The sequence below is a fragment of the Myotis nattereri genome, assembly GCF_964212035.1.
Source record: "Myotis nattereri genome assembly, chromosome: 3".
NCBI classification, from domain to species: Eukaryota; Metazoa; Chordata; class Mammalia; order Chiroptera; family Vespertilionidae; genus Myotis; species Myotis nattereri.
The window spans coordinates 132,782,811-132,791,998 of record NC_138077.1 but is presented as its reverse complement, the minus strand read 5'-3'; the positions used below and the strand labels follow the sequence as shown (position 1 = coordinate 132,791,998).

General features: G+C 39.3%; 1 pseudogene across 1 annotated transcript; it reads right to left on the bottom strand.

Annotated features, from left to right (window-relative positions):
* Window positions 1-4,712: 4,712 nt before the first annotated feature.
* LOC308514971 (RNA N(6)-adenosine-methyltransferase METTL16-like) lies at window positions 4,713-6,378 on the bottom strand (annotated as a pseudogene). The gene has a single exon. The product of its transcript is annotated as an RNA N(6)-adenosine-methyltransferase METTL16-like (transcript).
* Between the last annotated feature and the right edge of the window lie 2,810 nt (window positions 6,379-9,188).

The window sequence follows — 9,188 nt, the reverse complement described above, 5'->3', positions numbered from 1 at the left end:
AGGAAGCCATATTGAGACTGGTAGGAGAGTTAAGATGCAGAATAGGCTGATCCCACACTCAATGTACGGTGAATAAAAATTGGAAGGAATATCTCAGCTGTGGAGGTTCCCCTGTGGAGGGAGGGATCCCAGTCACACACCAGGTTCCCCACCCCCAGCCCTGGTTTCCCAGCCAGGAAAATAAGTCCCCACAACTTCTGGCTATAAAAACCAACAGGGATTGTGGTTGAGCGAGACAGAGGGCTGATGGAGTCTTGTGCAAGGACTTACTCAGACTCACTCACTCTGAGCTTCAGCACTGGGGAAGCAACAAAAAGGCATCAAGGCCGAAACCGCTTTGGCTCAATGGATAGAGCGTCGGCCTGCGGACTGAAAGGTCCCAGGTTCGATTCCGGTCAAGGGCATGTACCTGGGTTGCGGGCACATCCCCAGTAGGAGATGTGCAGGAGGCAGCTGATCGATGTTTCTCTCTCATCGATGTTTCTAACTCTCTATCTCTCTCCCTTCCTCTCTGTAAAAAATCAATTAAAAAAATAAAAAATAAATAAAAAGGCATCAGGGACATATGTGAAGGGACTGAATTGTTTGACATCAGGGTGAGAGCTGAAGGGGCAGCTTTCCTTCAAACAGAAGTGTTGGCAGAAGCCATTGTTCCTTTGCTGAGCCCATCCCTACCCACCCCCCAGTCAGAACTTTAGTGCCATATCTGAGTCTCTATCAACCTATCATTGCTTGTTCCACCCCAATGATTCCCTTGATACCCCGCCCCACCCAACTTTCAGGCCACCAAAGCTGTTTCCAGTGGCTTTTCCACATGAATAGCCTGTCTTAATTCATGCTTTAGAATTTCCTAAAATCTCTCAAACAAGCAGTATCTACTCTTGGCATGCCCCATACCTCTCACTAAGTAGCCCCAGGCCTGGCACAAGCAGCAGTCAGCCTTGGTTCACACTCTGGCCTCTCCTAGGCACCTCCAAGCCCAGCACAAGTAGCAGTCATCTGCAGTTGTTTTATAGCTCATTCCAGTGGCCCCAGATAGAACACTGGTGGTGACTGAACTTGGCTTACACCTTCCAAGAGGCCCAGAGCCAACCCACCAGGTGGACAGTTTCAGACCATGTAGAAGCAACACCCAAGCACTTCTACAAGTGACACATTTAAGGGGTAGATTCAGCAGGCACCAGAGGCACACTGAAGTATGTCCTGTTTTGTGGGGTGGGCTACTGCACAGCTGATCCTCCAGGGTGATCACAGCCAATCCTTGCAGCCAATTGGCCTGGAAGGTAAATCCCTTATGCCAACCATAATTAAGAATCAACTACAATAGGAGGGTATACACATCCCACACGATGGGGGGATATACCTGAAGTGACCAGCTTGGGTGATAGGGGATGCTGTGCTACTGGACTTTACAGAATACCTACTACATAAAACCACTCTACCAAACCCCAGAGATGTAGCAGCTCTACCTAATATAAGAAACAACCACAGAAAGGCTGCCACAATGAGGAGATAAAGAAACATGTCCCAAATGAAAGAACAGAACAAAACTCAGAAAGATAATTAAACAAAATGGAGACAAACAATCTACTAGATGCAGAGTTCAAAACTGGTTATAAGAATGTTCAATGAACTTAGGGGAAGAGTAGATGAACTTAGTGAGAACTTCAACAAAGAAATAGGATACTTAAAAGTAGAACCAGAAAACAAAGAAGAACCAGTCAGAAATTAAAAATATATTAACTGAAATGAAGAATACGTTATAGGGCATCAACAGTGGAGTAGATGAAGCAGAGGATCAGATCAGAGATTTGAAAGATAGGAAGCATACATCAACCACTTAGAACATCAAAAAGAAAAAAAAAAGAATACAAAAACTGAGGCTAGAATAAGGAGCCTGTGGGACAATTTCAAGCATACCAACATTCACATCATGGGGGTGCCGGTAGGAGAAGAGAGAGAAAGGAATTGAAATCCTATGTAAAAATAATGACAGAAAGCTTCTCTAACCCAGTGAAGAAAATAGACATATAGTCCAAGAAGTGCAGAGAGTCCCAAACAAGATGAACCCAAAGAGACCCACACCAAGGAACATCATAATTAAAATGCCAAATGTTAAAAACAAAGAGAATCTTAAAAGCAACTGAAGAAAAGCATTTAATTACCTATAAGGGCGGCTCTCAACTGATTTCTCAACAGAATCTTTGCAGGCCAGAAGGGAATGGCAAGAAATATTCAAAGTGATGAAAAGCAAGGACCTACCCAGAAAAGGTTACTCTACCCAGCAAAGCTATAATTTAGAATTGAAGGATATATAAAGAGCTTCCAAGACAAGAAAAAGCTAACGGAATTCATCACCACTAAACCAGTATTACATGAAATGTTAAAAGGCCTTTTTTAAGAAGAAAAATATAAAAAATATGAATAATAAAATGGCAATAAATACATATCTATCCACAACTGAATCTAAAATACAAAATAAATAAACAAGCAGGACAGATACAGATTCATAGATACAGAGAACATTTTGAGAGTTGCCAGATGGGAAGTGAGTTGGAGGGATTAAGCAATACAGATGGGTAATTACAGAATTATCACAGGAATGTAAAGTACAGTATAGGGAATGTAGTCAATAATTTTGTAGTAACTGTGTATGTTGCTAAGTCAATATGATATTTATTGGAATGATTACTTAGTAAGTTACATAATGTCTAATCACTGGTTTGTGTACCTGAAACTAATATAATATTTTATGTCAATTGTAATTGAAAAATAAAAAAAATATTTAAAGTAAAAATAATAGTATCTTGTCTGGTAAATAATAGTACTCATTTTAATTTATATTAACCATCAATTTCCCTGAAATCCTTTGAGTTTAAAGCATAGAGTAGGTCATTTGGCAAAGAATGAGGGATAGAATGTTTATGTCATTACTTAGGTATGGGACATCAGGGCCAGATGTTTTGAGAAGTGTAAGTTCTTTGGTGGACAATGGCTAGGCAAGAATGAAAACAGGACCATATAAATAAGAGATTAAAAACCCAATACCCAAGTGTAACTGGATTTACAATCTTACCCAGGACTAGACCAACCAGCAAAGTACAATGAAATTACTTAAAATTGAGTGTGCTAAACCTCAACCTGCAGCTTCACTCTCCAATTCACATTATGATTTATACAAACCTGGTTCAGAACCCACTATTTCTCCAAGCACTGATAAACTTATGGTCTCCTTTAATGAACAGCCCATCTAGGTCTTCCCATACATGCAGTGGACATATCTTTTATTTATGTTTCCAATACTGTCATAAGGAACCAACTCTCCCTCAATCTTTCATAATACCTTTTAGTCTAACTGATTCAGATGATTTCCAACCCTTCATCTCTGCCCAACCCTCACCCCTGCCACATCCCCCTAGTCTTAGGAATGGACACTTGGCTCAATTCTGGCCACTCATCTTGCTGACCACAAAGATTGATTTAGGTGTGGTCATTTGATACAAACCAAAGTAATCAGAGCCCTTACTTGACCCTTGCCAGAGCTATTGGAAAAAAATAATATTCCTTCCTCTCAGATCAGAAGTTCAAAGGTCTATGTTGGCTCAGGGTTGCTTGAGGACCTGTGTGTGAATGCAAGAGTAGAACAGGCCTATGCACTGCAGAGGGCAGCCTTCATATCCAGAATCCAATTATATCCACACTTGCAAGCAATTCCTTCTCTCCCCCCGCCCCCCTTTTTTTTCTTTTATTAAGCTAGCTTGAATTAGGTTTCCATACCTGGTTACCAAAAGTCTCAGATGAGTGTATGGTTTGGGGTATGAGGACCTTTCCTCTGAGAGATTTATTGCCTTATAAAAGTCTGTCTGAGATCCCTGGGGATCACAAAGAACATTATTTTTATTTTTAAATTTAAAATTACTCTTATATTAAAAACAAAACAAAGCTCCATTTCAAATGTCATATACTAGTAAAAATACTACAAACAGTACTTTCCATAGGTTGGAAGTAGGGGTATGGCTTCATTCTGTTGTGTCTCAGTCATTCACATCTGGGAGTTTTGCTTACCTAATTGTTTCTGGAATAAGCAACATCAAAACGGACATGCGTCAGGAATGTGACGTTTCTAGGTGCTCCCCAGATCACCCCCTCTTCTGGCATTACTAAGCTTCTTCTCCCTGACTCTTCTACCACCTACCATCAGGCCAGTTATTTTCCTAGGACTGACTCAGGGGCAGTCAATCATATGTACCCAGAGAAAGTCTTCAGTAGTGAAGGTGACTCTAGAAGAGGGTACAGAGCCTATCTTCCCAGGTGTACTAACTCCATCTGGGGGATGAGAAAGCATGATGCTCTGTACAGTTTTGACTCAAAGCAGATTCCAAAAATAATCCTTTTGGCCTCAGCGGAGCAGTCTAAAGCTAAGGTAATCAGTTTAAGTCAGGTTTAAATACCTTATGAGTTTTCTGATGGCTTTTTGTTGATGCTGATAATTATAATTCTTCCTCCTGAACTACCATACTACAATATCCTGTAATTAAAAAAAAAGAGGGTTGGGGGGATTTCTAAAAATGAATTAATTTGTTTTTGTTTTTAAAGGTAATTCCACGTAATGCTCCCAATAAGCCTATGGTAGAATTTCTCTTGCCACCCCACAGGCCACTCCAAAGCAAATTGCTTTATAGAACTTTTACAACTGTGCTAGAAGCTTAGAGTTAACTGGCAACAAGCCTGAAAATCTGGTTACGTATATAGGTACAAAGCTGGTTTATCAAATCCCTCTTCTGACCCTCAACCCAGTGCATTTCAACTGAGGCATCATCTACCTCCTTCTTAATGTTCATCAAACACTTGAAAAGGTAATGTCCAGCCACTCCTTGGAAAGGATACCCTTTTTCAGACACTGGGTTAATGAGCTGCTCAGAAGCCTCTCGGTCCTGGGCTCCATTGCTAGAGCCTTTACAACTTTCCCCAACCTCCAAGTCTCCCTTTTCCTCACTCCTTTCAACCTCCATTGGTTCTGGGTTTCCTTTCTGGGAAAGCGAAACCTGGATTGGGCCATGGCCCTCAACCGTGGCTGACTCGCCTTCCTGTAGAGCAGGCCTGCACAGGACACTCTTCCAGGGGCCCTAGGCCAAATCTTGGCTACTGCCAGACTCTTCAGGGGTTAACTTTTTCTCTTCCAAGACTTGGATGACGTCATCAAGAGCTTGAGGAACTTCTCTCAATTGTCTCACTCACTCTCTTTTCTTTCTCCTTAAATGAATCCAGGAGTTGTCTATGGCTGTTAGGAAAAGGCTAACTTCCCCCTTTCCACGTGAAACTCATTTATGCTGGACCTTTAGATCAGTGAGAATTTTTTCAATCCATGCCGTTACAACTACCATGCCTTATTCCATTGTCTCAGAGCCCAAAGATGATGTTTTGAGAGATAATTTTTTCATCACAGACTCCAACACTACAAATGTGATGGGTTTCTCTAATTTTCTTTGCTTACTTGGTGGTGATGGTACTGTTACGTCACCATGAAAACTCCAAGCTAAGGCCCATCTCATTGTCCGGTCTTGACAGAGTTCCATGTAGGTGACTTTAGGAACCCCTTGCACTCCAAGTTCTTCCTTCAGAGGAGCAAGGCTTCATTTCTTTCCCAGCATACAGCAATCTTTTTTAAGTTGTAAACTATGGTAGATGATCCTTTTAACAAACTCTAATTCACCTCCTTCTGCCATGATCTCTGTGATATCTCCTGTGTTTACCCAACTAGGTGGAGGTCTTCAAGGATTTCGGGAGTTTACTACCTTGGCTTCCAATGATTGGCAAAAAAGGGAGGATTGCACATGCAATAGTCATAGATTATCTCAGATTCTGCTTTAAGAGCATCCATCAGAAGCATCTTCTGTGGTACTTTTTACAACTTTTATAAGATCAGATAAGTTATTCTGTTACACATTTTTCTTTGCATAATTGAAGTACATATCATCTACTTCTGTTGCAAGAAAATACCAGCTATTTAAGGTACTTCCAAGTAAAGGATAGATGCAGGATGTTCCAGTACCTATGTCAATTCCTCTTCAGTGAGAACTTTTGTTAGAGTCCTATTGACCAATCAGATCTTTACCCAATGAATATAGTTGAGTCTCAAGGGAACTGTGGGAATTAGTCTCTCCAACGGAATATCAATAGAAAGTCCAATATCTTCCCTTAGGAGAGTATAAGTCAGACCTCTGACTGCTTCGAAGTCTTTAAAATTAAGACTCACTCTTCCATTCAGATTTATGTGAACATGTTCTTAAAATCTGGATATTTAGATACCAGATGTACAAAGTCAGGAGGTTTGTCCTTTTATCTATTTCTTGCATGCATTGATTTACTCAGAGCCATCTCTGTGGACCAAGTTCCAGCCAAACCACCAATTTAGAGTGGGCCTCTAACCCCGGAGTCTTAAGCCATTCTTGTGTAGCTTGCTTCCATGTGTGTCTTTTGCATACTTACATACTGGAATCCCATCAAGAAAGAGACTGGGCAGCAGAGTGGAAAGAAACAGATCTCTCCCCCAGGTTCCCCTTCCTTCTCCCTTGGCATCTGGTGTAACCAAGAAGGAAAGTCCTGTTAGGCCAGTCATTATCTCAGAGGAGCTGTTAGAAAGTTGACTTTGTATAAAATTCATGACAAAGACTAGAAAGGGATTGTTTTTCTTTTGTTCTCTGGAGTTATTTGTTTTTTCACTGAGAATTGACACAGAGCTATTCTCTCCCTGCTAAGTGCCAAATCCTCAACTGGAATGTGCCTAGCCCACTCACTGGAGATTTAACCTCAGAAGGCCAAGGAACCATCATGTGAGAAAAGACCATATTCTAACAGAATTGAACTGTTACAGTCCTTTGTAACAGAAATTGAAATAGTCCTTTCCCTACTGTAAACAGGTAGGACGGCTCCAGGGTGCAGATGACTCAGTTGCTTGTGAACTGGAAAACATTGCTGCTGTCTGACTGAAACTTTCTGCTGAATCTTAGTGGCTGTTTCATACAAAAGAAAGAATAAGTCTTAATCACAGTAGAAGTTAGTCTCCATCAAGAATTTCTCAAATGCTTTATCCAAGATAATATTGAGTGGGGGGGGAAAAAGCATGAAGGAAAAAGTGAAGCATAGGCCTAACATTAGGATGTTTTGTCTTGGTGGGAACCTCTAATATATGGTAACTTTGAATCACTGATAGATGAATGACTAATAAAGAGGAAGAAGGAAAGTTGTTTACTCATGTTAGCAATGGGCAGAAATTTGTTTACTGAAATGTTTAAAAAACTACATCAGGGTGTTTTAGTAACGAGAAAAACTTTACTTGGAAAGGAAAACAACTATAATCGTGAAATCTGAAGTACAAACACAATAAAAAATTAAAGTTTAAAATAAAATGTGTAAATATGTCCTCAAAGAGAACTTAGCATGCTACTCATTCATATAAGAAACACTTGGCTTAGATCTGGTATTAATTAGGGACAAGCTAACAATGTGAAGATGAGAAGAGGGAGAAGTTGGAGAGGAACATGCAGAAAAACTTTAGAACTCTTAATAGTATTTATTAATACAAGAAAATGTATTACCTAGAATTTAAATGCAAGAAAGTATAATCCTTAAAATATTATCCTGATTCACTCCATGGTTAATAATGTCTAAGGAATATTTTATAATAGTAATAAATTAAAAGTAATAATAATAAATCTGGACTGCTTTGCACTGGGGTATTCTTTGTTGAGTCTACCTTTTAACTGGATTGCTTCCTCAGTAAATGGAATCAATATTGAAACCTAAAACCTGGACCATAAAAATGCAAATCTTCACATTGAAAACCTGACTTTACTATATATATATATATATATTTCCCATAGGTTTCAACATAACACTATACACAATATCTCACATTTATCTTTTTTAACAATTTTATTTTTTCCGAACCAAATTTCTTATAGCTTGCATACAATAAACAGATTGCTTTATGATGAAACTCCTAGAAAAGAGAGTGATAACAACAGGGTTGTATCTTCTCATCACAAAACCACCACCTAGAGTGGAGAAAACAGTGACTCCAGCCATTGGGGTTCCCTCATCAGAATTCTTCCTGGGTTGTATTTTTTTTTTAATCTGGAAATCAGTAACCATTCCTTTCCCCAACACCCATCCTCCTTAAAATAAAACAAAACTATGATTCAAGCTAAGACAACTGTAGAGGTGAAAATTAGAGAGTGTTATTGAGGATTGAAAAAAGTATCTCTATTTCTTTAAGCTCTCAGAGGAGAGCTGTATGTATACATCTCCTTGACCATTTTATTATTTTCTTTCATTGCCACAGAATTTGCAGTGTCTGTACAAGGTCTAGAAATACTTTTCTTCATTCTAAATAATGTAATACTTCTGAATCTTCATATGTTGCTGCCCCGACTGTCTTGCACATATCAGTATTATGCTTCTGGCTGCGAGACCAAATCCAAGATGGTGAAGAATAATAAAAAAGTGAGTTGAGGGATTGAGAAAAAAACGGGGGGAGAGAGAGAATTCATGGACATGGACAATAGTGAGGTGATTGTGGGGGCTGGGTGGGTAGAGGGAGGTGGAAGAGGGTATATAGAGGGATAAATGATTATGGAAAAAATAAAATAAAACAAAACACAACACACAAAAAATGAGTCTAAATGTATGACGTTTTTCCTGGCACTGCCGACACATTTTTTTTTTTTTGGGGGGGGGGCACATATATGGAGATGTAGTTGTCTTTAACTTTATTATGCATTTTCATGGTTATAACACTGTGGGTAAGAGAATCTTTATGTTGCTTTTGATTGTATGAGAAATGAAATAAAATTAGTTGACTTAGTTTCATAAAGCTAATTTGCAAAGGCATGTCCCTCTGTTAAGCATTTGCAGAGTCCCCATGCTCTTCCTATCTGCATCAAGAAAAGTATCATAGACCCCTTTTGTCCTAAGAAATGTAGAATTTGATGAGGAAGAAATCTGACATAATTATGCATGGTTATCAAATTGCCAGATTAAATGAAACCCTGCAAGTAAATGGAAAATTAACTCAGAAGGAACTTAAAGGGTTTGGGTTTTATGACTTCATTGGCCAGTTTGCAGTCACCAAAGTGCACAGAGAGATGCTTGCTTTATGAAATATTCTCATAGTTGTGAAAATTGAT